Consider the following 9,031-nt stretch of genomic DNA (forward strand, 5'->3'; position numbering starts at 1 on the left):
CGCTTCTCCCCCCGAGCTCGCCGAGCCCGCCCGCCGCGCGTGTTTACTTGTTTGGAGGGAGTGTTGTGGGGGGTGAAGAGGGGAGGCGAGCGGTGGGTGCAGCAGTGCAGATCTTGTTGGCTTTTCGCAGTCATCTCTCTCGGGGAGTTTCAGGGTTTGTCGTCTTCTAGGCTCGTTCATGCGAGTAATATTGATTGTGTTCACGAAGGCTTCGTAGAAAGAGTTGGATGGATGGGGGAAGGACCGATACCTAGCTGTAGTGCAGATCTGCTTATCGCGGCATTTGAGTAGAAGCCTCTGCTAATGGGCCCGAAGGACAGGGGATCTGTCGCTCTGCATTATTTGGAAATGCATTTATCCTGTTCCTTTATGCCTGAAACAGGCTGTAGACGTTTGTGGTGGTTTCGCTGCAGTGTGTTGCCAAGTTGCTGATGCTGCTGTTGCAAATCTTCTCGAGAGACAGAGCAAAAGTTCCGATTTTTTTTTTTTGTTTGCTGGTGTGCGATACAATAACTGCAGTTTGTGTCTGCACGCTTCAGAAAATGATGCAGCGAATTAACCACCAGCTGTACCAAGAGGAATAAAAACTGATTTGAATATCAATACCCGTTTTTATCTTTGCAATGTACCTGTGGCCTAGCTTGACATGGATGAGCTTGTTTATGGATTGTCCTCCTTGCTTTTCCTAAATATCACAGGTATTTCTGCCACTTTTGCAAGTTGTTTACGAAGGAAATGGAGAAGAACAGAGCCAGTTAGACTTTATTCACTGCTGAAATACAAAGAGTGGCAGGGTATGCTTGCAACTTCAGTGAAGTAAAGAGCATATCAGAAGTTTGCTCTGCATTTATGAGGTTCTGAGATACCTCTGCTTTAAATTAAAGGTTTTGAAATGGGAAAGCTAGCATTTGTATGTCTTCTATTGTATGTGTATATAGCAGAAATAAGAGTAGGTGACACTTTTATTTTGTTCTCAATTCTAATTAATTGCAGCCTGAGAAGTGTAATGGAGTTACTACATACTCAATTACCAAATTAGTCTTGGCTGACCAAAAAGCTAAATGTGCCAATAGCTTCATATTAAGAAAGAATCCCATGGCCGAGGGTTTTTTTGCTTTTGTTTGGTGGGGTGTTTTTTGGTTTTGTCAGCTCTGGGGGCTGACTGTTCTCTTTGGGGGAAGCAGAGAGTGAGGAATTGATTCTGTCAAGCTCGGGTTGTATTTTTTTCCCTTAATTTGCTGACAGAGGTTGCACTGTCATGTGGGGCCTGTTGGTTTGAAATTGAAGCTATTCTCAGAAAAGCAGATCTAGTAATTTGTAATGATTCTGATAACGAGTTTGGCTCTGTTGCCAGACTTGCTAAGAGCATGTTAGTCTTTAATAGTTTAGTGTCTTTGTTAGAGCTGAGAAGAAGATTACTCAGTGAATGAGGCAGATGAAAAAATAAAATAGTTGATATAGTCTTTGCACAGAAGAAATGTAGGATTCAAATTAAGTTTCGTTAAGTCTGACTGTCACTTGATGCTCAGGGATGAATGAGTAATTATGACTGAAAGAGATCTTTTATAATTGGTTTGTGTAAGACAGCTGACTTTCTCAGTCTGTTATTAAAATGCTTTCTAGTTCCTTTTAAAATTGTGATTAACATTGAACCTGTTCTCTAACACACAGTATTGATTCTGTTTGTTTTTGGTATGCTGCTTGACCCATCATTGCTGCGATGCTCTGACTCGTTAGACTGTACGCCATGGTTTCCCTTATCAGCCTTCAGCCTTGGCATTTGATCCTGTTCAGAAAATACTGGCTATCGGGACTCAGACTGGAGCACTAAGGCTGTATCCTTTTGTATTCTGAGGTGGATTTAGTGCACCTCACTCAAGTGATGTTTTGATTCAGCTGCTGGAACCATTCAGAAGTCTGGTGGGAACCAGGTATGCAGGAGGGAAGGAAAAAAACGCAAGCTCTGTTTTCTGTTGGTGGGTGGCCTGGCGGTTCTGGTTGTTCTTTGTGTCAGTTCAGGTTGTGTTAATGATGTGAGGCATGGCTGCTCAGTCCCCATTATCTCATATTAATATATACGTTTTGTGAAGGGTTACTAGTGTGCTGACAGTTTACAGCAGCTGACTGCAAATCTAAAGAGAGACGTGGGCTGAGCTCTGTTTTGTTGTTCTGCTGTATCCTCTGGGATCGAAACATTCTGTGCTGCTTGATGAGGTTGGGTTTTTTTTGGGTGATGGTTTTATTTTTGTTGGACTTGTTCTTGAAATAAGCTTTGTAATGTTGTAGTTACCTGCTACTACTTCTGTGTTGCCAAATGATGTTTTCAAGTGGGGACGGTAAAGGGTATAGGAATTATAGGAATTGTGTCCTGCTAATAGTTTCCAAGTGACTGATAGGAGCAGAATGAATTTGTGAAATAAAGTACCCGTAACCCTGCTTCTTTTTGTTCACTAAAAAGTGAACTGCCCATATGTTCATAGCCATGTGATACCACAGCCATATGGTACTATCCGAACCATGTAACAACATATGTGTTTAAACTTTCACTTTTAAAAGATGATGTCCTGTAGATGCTTGAATCTATGCTGCTATTGCTTGAACCTTTACTTGTCAGGGTGAGAGAATGAATTGAGTTTCTTGTTGTCCTGAAATTGACCGTAAACATTGTAGGGAAGGCTTAGGCCATCTTGCTGGAGAAATTGACTTAATCCTCTTTAAACTGTAGGTAAATCTAATCTTTTCCTCTGCTGCTTTTATTATGTGCAAATAGACTTTTTTTGTTTCTTTCTGTAACATCACTACTCTGTAAGGTTAATTGCCTTATGAGGGTTGACTTTTACAAGTTGAAAGACTAGAACTTCAGTATCAAAGCCGAGGCTTTTAGAGGCTGATGTAGCTTGTTTGGTATCTGTAATGATTTCTGTTATGTACTCTCAAGATTTCTCTATTCAAAGTATGAGAAACAGTAATGACAATGCAGTGTTATTAATGCAGTATTTGAAACTACCCTTAACTCCATAAATTTGTTTTAAAAGGTCATAAAGTTGATTTAAATGAAGAATGATGTGTGTGTGGTATCATTAGTTACTCTTGTATTGGTAGAATAGATGAGAAAGCAAAAAGAGACCTAAAAGTAAGGATTTGGATTGGAGGAAAAGGAGAAATCAAAATGTACCTGTTTAGAGCTTACTCACCTGTGCTTCTGGGTGACATGATGTTGCAGTTTGGATAATGATGACTCAACAAAACCTCTTTATGGGCACTCATCCATGACTGCACACACCTGTGATTTCTTGAACTGTGAATTATTTACTAAATAATGGAGAGAGGTATTGCACGATTGTGAAGGGAGATACAGTTACTGTGAGAAAATGACAGAAAATGTATTTCCTAAAGAAAGAAGTTTCATGTAGAGGCTGAAATGTTGGTGCTCCCCTAACTTGATGAAGATGAATGTGCTTCTCAGTACTTTGATACAGATCTTGATTCTTGGAATAACTGGTTAAAAGCTCTCAACTTCAGCTGATAGGGTAGCACTGTAACCAAGCAGTGCTGCAGATGTTGTATCTCCTGTGATTACTTCATCTTTGTGGTGGAGGAGTGCAGGCAGAAGGGATAGACTCAGACGCATTTTAATGTAAAACCAGCCTGTCTCTGCCTAATGAAACCAGTTTGAAAAGCACTCTGTGGGAAAGACTGAAGCTTGCAAGAAGTGCTTATTTCATTCTATTGCTCAAAGATAAAAACACCACCAAAAAGTGCTTGTGGACCCTCAGGATACTTTGCCTGCTAAGGTTTTCATGAATAATAAATTATGTTCAAGTGTTCATTAAAGTGGGAGCCACTGACTCTTTAGGGCTGCAAAAGCATTTTTAATTGAAATCAGGTGTGGACTAGAAAGACTGAGTGTGTCAATAAAGTGATATTCATTGAGAAATAAATCCTAGAAGTGGAATAAAAGTCGATTCTCATTTTCTTCTGTGTTCATATTGTGAGAGTATAGAAGTAAAGGAATAATAATGCTGTTTCCATTGCCTGCCAGCAGAATGGAGCTAGGCATTAGTGTTTTCCTTGTGTCTTCAAGCATAGGTGCATCTTGTCAAGCTTTCACTTCCTTTCTATTCCAAGTAAGTGGTCTGAGTAATTGTGATGGTAGTTTTTTTAGAAAGCATATTAAAGATAAAATATTCTTAAATCAAGGAATGAGATAACCTGTTTGAGATTTCATTAAAATATGAGGAAATTAATGTTACAGTCCTAATTTTACTTTGGACTATTTATCAGCTAACCTCTTTACAGAATATGTTCTCTGTATTTGGTCAGTCTGCAATTTGGGTGTTTTAAATTCAAAACCAGCATTGATCAGAACAGGTTAATGTGAGCAGGAATTTTCTTCATCCACTCTCATCTCATTCTTCTTTATGAGAACTCTGTAATCACTACTAAAGGAGCAGAGAATTCTAAAGCATAAATACTAAATATTGTCTCTAGTATTGTTACAGTGCTGTGTAAATATAGAACTAAAACTTTTTCTGAAGAACCAGAATCTGTGGCTACAAATATATTGTGAGTTCACTGACTTTCTTTCTGTATCGCTAATAAATAAATTTACTAAATAACATCAACACGATTGAATTCTCTGAATCCACAAAGTAATTGTAAAAATGGAAATGCTTAAACTATAGGTGTCATGTTTCGCTAATTGGATTACAAGTAGAATTACTACCCTGTTAATATTCTTTGCCTCTAGGCTTGATGGGTTAAAATCAGATGGGAGTGTTTTGTAGTTGGTGCCTTAGGGTGCCAGAGGCAGGACTTTGCTATTTCATGCCCATAGGCAGCAGTTGGTTCTAGATCTTGCAGTTTTAAGAGGGAGGTTAGTCCATAAAAACACTAGGAGGAGACTGCTTTTAGTGTAAAACTTAAAACCTTATGAGTCACCAAAGTTAGTTTGGGATTTTTCAGTATCTTAACTTAGGCAGAATATCCCTTGTATTCTTAAAAGAAGCTTGATTCTATTTCCAGAGTTACTTACAAATATTTCTAACTCTTATTTAGCTAGGAGACTTAAAAGCAAGTGTTTTTGAGGCAGACTGATATTGTTCAAGTATTATCCTTAATTAGAGAAGTATTTTTCCCCCCATAGAAAGGAACGTTTTGAGCAATTAATAACAAAGGCTCTGCTCTGTTTTCAGCTATGAACAATAGGTTTGTTCCTTTACTGTGTAAGAGGAAAAGTTAGTGAGTAGCTTAGTAGAATACAAGCCTTGAGCATTCAACTGATGTGATCCTCTCCCTGACATTAGGATCTGTTGAAAATAGTTGAGTTGTTTGATTCTGTTTTCTCTGTTGCAGGGGAAATTGAGTGCTGAGGTAGGCACAAGGGCAGAAGCACAGTGCTGTGTCATAAAATCTTAAATGATTTCTTACAAACCATCATACTCAACTGGACATGCTGGTGCAGTTGTTGGTCTGAGTTTGTGGGGCTGATTGGAGGGTGCTTTCTCCAGCTGCTTGAGGTGTTTGAGTCTTGGCTGGTGGCCTGGCTCTTGTGTGGCAGTTCTGCCTCAAGCTGCCCCCTTCTGTGCAGTGCTGGATTTTTGTGGATGTGAACCCCACAAGGAGCAACTGTGCTCGATCTTGAGTTCAAACTGCTATGGTCAGTGTAAGCTGCTGGTGGCCTCAGTTGTCACTGCAGGTCAGTATCTTTGGCTTTTGCCATACTTGAAGGGATTTAGCTGCTGTTACCAGAGTGGCTTTCACCTTTTGATCTGCTCCTGCAGTATAGGAGATATCAAGTAGTTAAAGGTTAATCTATGCTTAGCTGCTTTTCTGTGCATACCTGAACCATTACAGTAGGCATGTAGTCCTTAGTCTTTAGGAAGTTTTGTGTATAACTGGCTGTGCTCGTGTTTTCCCAGCAGGTATCAAAACCTTACAATGAGTTAGTTTAGTATAGCTACTCAAGGCTTAACTTATCTGAGTGGTGTAATTGACTAGACTTTACCCTGTGACCACTGACAGTGTTCAGTGTCACAGATAATAGCTCTGTTTTCGTGCTGCCCTCTGCTTTCGGTCTTCTGCTTAAAAGCCCCTTTAGAAGCTGAATGTGATCTGAACAGGGTGGCCTTTAAACTTGAAAGAGGCTTGAGAAAGATGAAACGGACTTTCTTCAGGATTTTTCTGTCTTTAGGATAATGTTTCTTCAGAACCTTAAATTACTAGTTGTACAGGGCTCTGGACTTAAGAGGTGGTTGAGCCTTTTTGTTTGCTTTTTTTAAGAAGTAGAATAAACTTGGAAGGTAAAGTAGAAAAATAGAAGGAATTCTCCTGTTCCCTGCTGTTTAGCTGCTTCATCTTAAACAAGTTTCTTAATTTTTCTGGGCTTTAATTTCTCAATAGCAAAACTAGGACAGTATATCAAACGAGATATATTGTGATTGTCTGCCAGCACGAATACAGTACCTTTATTGGTGCTTTATGCTTTAAAAGTACACATTTACAGCTTGAAGTTCAGCCTCTCTTGAGAGAAGGAATTCTAAGAAGGAAGACCGTTTCCACTAGAAATTCTTGAGAATAAAAGGGCTACTTTGTAAATAAGTGTTGTACCTTCCACACAGACCAAATTATGCCTCAGACTCTTTATTCCCAAGCAGAATATTTAATTTTATTGACGTTTGGCTTGTTTTTTCCTCTTGCAAACCAAGTTCACAGGAAGGAGAAAAAACGGGTGATGTCATTAAATATCTGAAGATTCCAATCGTTCTGAATGTCGGTATCTGTTAATTTCCCCACAGTGTTTTCAGCATTGAAAGAGGACTTGTTGTGTAAGCAAATGGCAGAAGTTTTTATGTATTTGAGGTGTATAAAACTTGCTTTCTGTGATTTTCATTCTCTGGCCTTTGTGAGAACTCACAGCATACTTTTTGTATCAAAACAGCTCAAAAGCCTGTGTATGTGGTTCTATGCAGTCAGCTTCTGATGAAGTGTTTATGTTGTAGCATCTGAATGGCTTTGCTGTAGATGTATACTGAAAAATTCAAGCAATTTAGTAACTTCTCTGAAGCTGTAACAAAATGCCATTTCAAACTTGTGATGTGGTTATATCCATTAAAAGTACTTTTCCCCTTGAGCATTCAGAGTACGCAGAGTGGCAGTCTGACTGGTTTTTTTTTTTTTCCTTCTCATGGAAACATCAGCTTGAGATCTGGTGTGTTTTTTGTTTTGTAGGGTTTTTTTAATTGAAGTAGTTCTACACCTGCTTTTTTCTCTGTAGTAGCTCTACAGTGGCAGTAGGACAGTGCTGGAGTTGTTTACGGTATGCAGAGCAAAGATTTCAGATTTTCAAACTAAGCATCTAACTGAAATTGGCACAGCTTCAAGTGGGACACTGAACCAGAAGAACTTGGGAGGTCCTTTCTGACCTAAAATTGTTCTGTAATTCTGTGTCTTCTGTGAGTATACCTAAGTCAAACACTGAAGAAAATGGTCTCAACCTTTGTCAGTAGAATTCTGGACTCTGAACAAATTCTCCTGTTTTGGGAGGAGTACTTTGGTACAGCTAGTAAAAATATTGCAGTAGCAGCATGCTGCAGAGACTCTGATTATATATTAATAAAATATTGACTATCTTGCCACCCAATTCACATCGAGTAGTTTAAGCAAGAAAACTACTTTGCTTAAAGCATACATTAATCTTGTCACATTTCCATTTCTTTGAACACTACTGCTTTTCTTGTCATATCTTCAGCATTTGGTTCACATGGTTAGCATTATCTCTTTTATATCTTCCTTTCAGCGAAAAATCCCCATCCTCTAAGTGAAGAAAATTAGTGACCATTGGATATTCTGAAAGGAAATAAGGCCAAAATGGCATGATGAGACATGTATCTCTTAAAAGTGTATGGAATTATAAGTTAGTCCTGCACAGAGGAAGCTATGAATGAATTAATGATAATAAATAGGATGGTGTACTCTTTAAATCCATGGTTATCTTATTGGGGGACTCAGTGTGCTGGTTTTGGCTGGAGTAGAGTTAGTTTTCTTCACAGTAGCTGGTACAGAGCTCTGTTTTGGATTTGTGCTGCAAACTGTCTTGATAATACAGGGATGTTTGTGTTATTGCTGAGCAGTGCTTACACAGAGCCAAGGCCATTTCTGCCCTGCCTCAGGCTGGGGGTGTACAAGGAGATGGGAGGGGACACAGCCAGGGCAGCTTGACCCTAGGGATATTCTATACCATATGGTGTCATGTTCAGCTTATAAAACTGGGGGGGAAAGAAGGAAAGGGAGGATGTTTGGAGTGATGGTACTTGTTTTCCCAAGTTACCATTACGCATGATGGAGCTCTGCCTTCCTGGAGATGACTTCTGCCTGCCCATGGGAAGCAGTGAATTAATTCCTTGTTTTGCTTTGCTTGCATGTGTGACTTCTGCTTTCCTTGTTGAACTGTCTTCATCTCAGCCCATGAGGTTTTTTTCTGATTCTCTCCCCCATCTTGCTGCAGGGAGTGAGCAAGAGGTTGTGTGGGGCTCAGTTGCCAGCTGGGATTAAACCACAGCAGTCCTATATGGCACCCAATGTGGGGCTCAAAGGGTTTGAGATAATGACAGACATGACTAGAATATGCTAGATTGAATTTATAGCTGTAATTGCTGATTAGCTATTAATTGGCAGGTGCTTGTCATGAGCTTTGCTTGCCTGACTGTATATTGCTTGTTAGTGTCTGGTTTTTGCTTTGGCTGTGTGCTGTGCTGCTTATCACCTTACTGTGCTGTGCCTGGGAACATTTTGATAACAGCAGTGGTGATGTGCCTGTGCTGGCAGATGGCCAGGGACTCACTGGTGTGTCTGTGCTGCTCTACTGGACTGGCTGCAACTCCAGTGAGAACTTGCTTCAAAGGGACTGGGACCTGTGGATGAGTCCATGTGGGAACAGGTAAATCTTGAAGCATATATGGCTGTGGATAAGCCCGTGCCAGAGCATGTACATCTCGAAGCATCTGTGTCTGTGATTATGTCAGTGCAGCAG

General features: G+C 39.8%; 1 protein-coding gene across 1 annotated transcript in view; it reads left to right on the top strand.

Moving 5' to 3' along the window:
* Window positions 1-1,741: 1,741 nt before the first annotated feature.
* LOC103797803 (syntaxin-binding protein 5) overlaps window positions 1,742-9,031 on the top strand; it is a gene marked incomplete at its 3' end in the record, with an annotated part of 74,951 nt that continues 67,661 nt past the window's right edge. The window contains exon 1 of the mRNA XM_009070034.1: window positions 1,742-1,835. The remainder of the gene's footprint in view (window positions 1,836-9,031) is intronic.

The sequence above is a fragment of the Acanthisitta chloris genome, unplaced genomic scaffold, assembly GCF_000695815.1.
Source record: "Acanthisitta chloris isolate BGI_N310 unplaced genomic scaffold, ASM69581v1 scaffold8612, whole genome shotgun sequence".
In the NCBI taxonomy this organism is placed as follows: Eukaryota; Metazoa; Chordata; class Aves; order Passeriformes; family Acanthisittidae; genus Acanthisitta; species Acanthisitta chloris.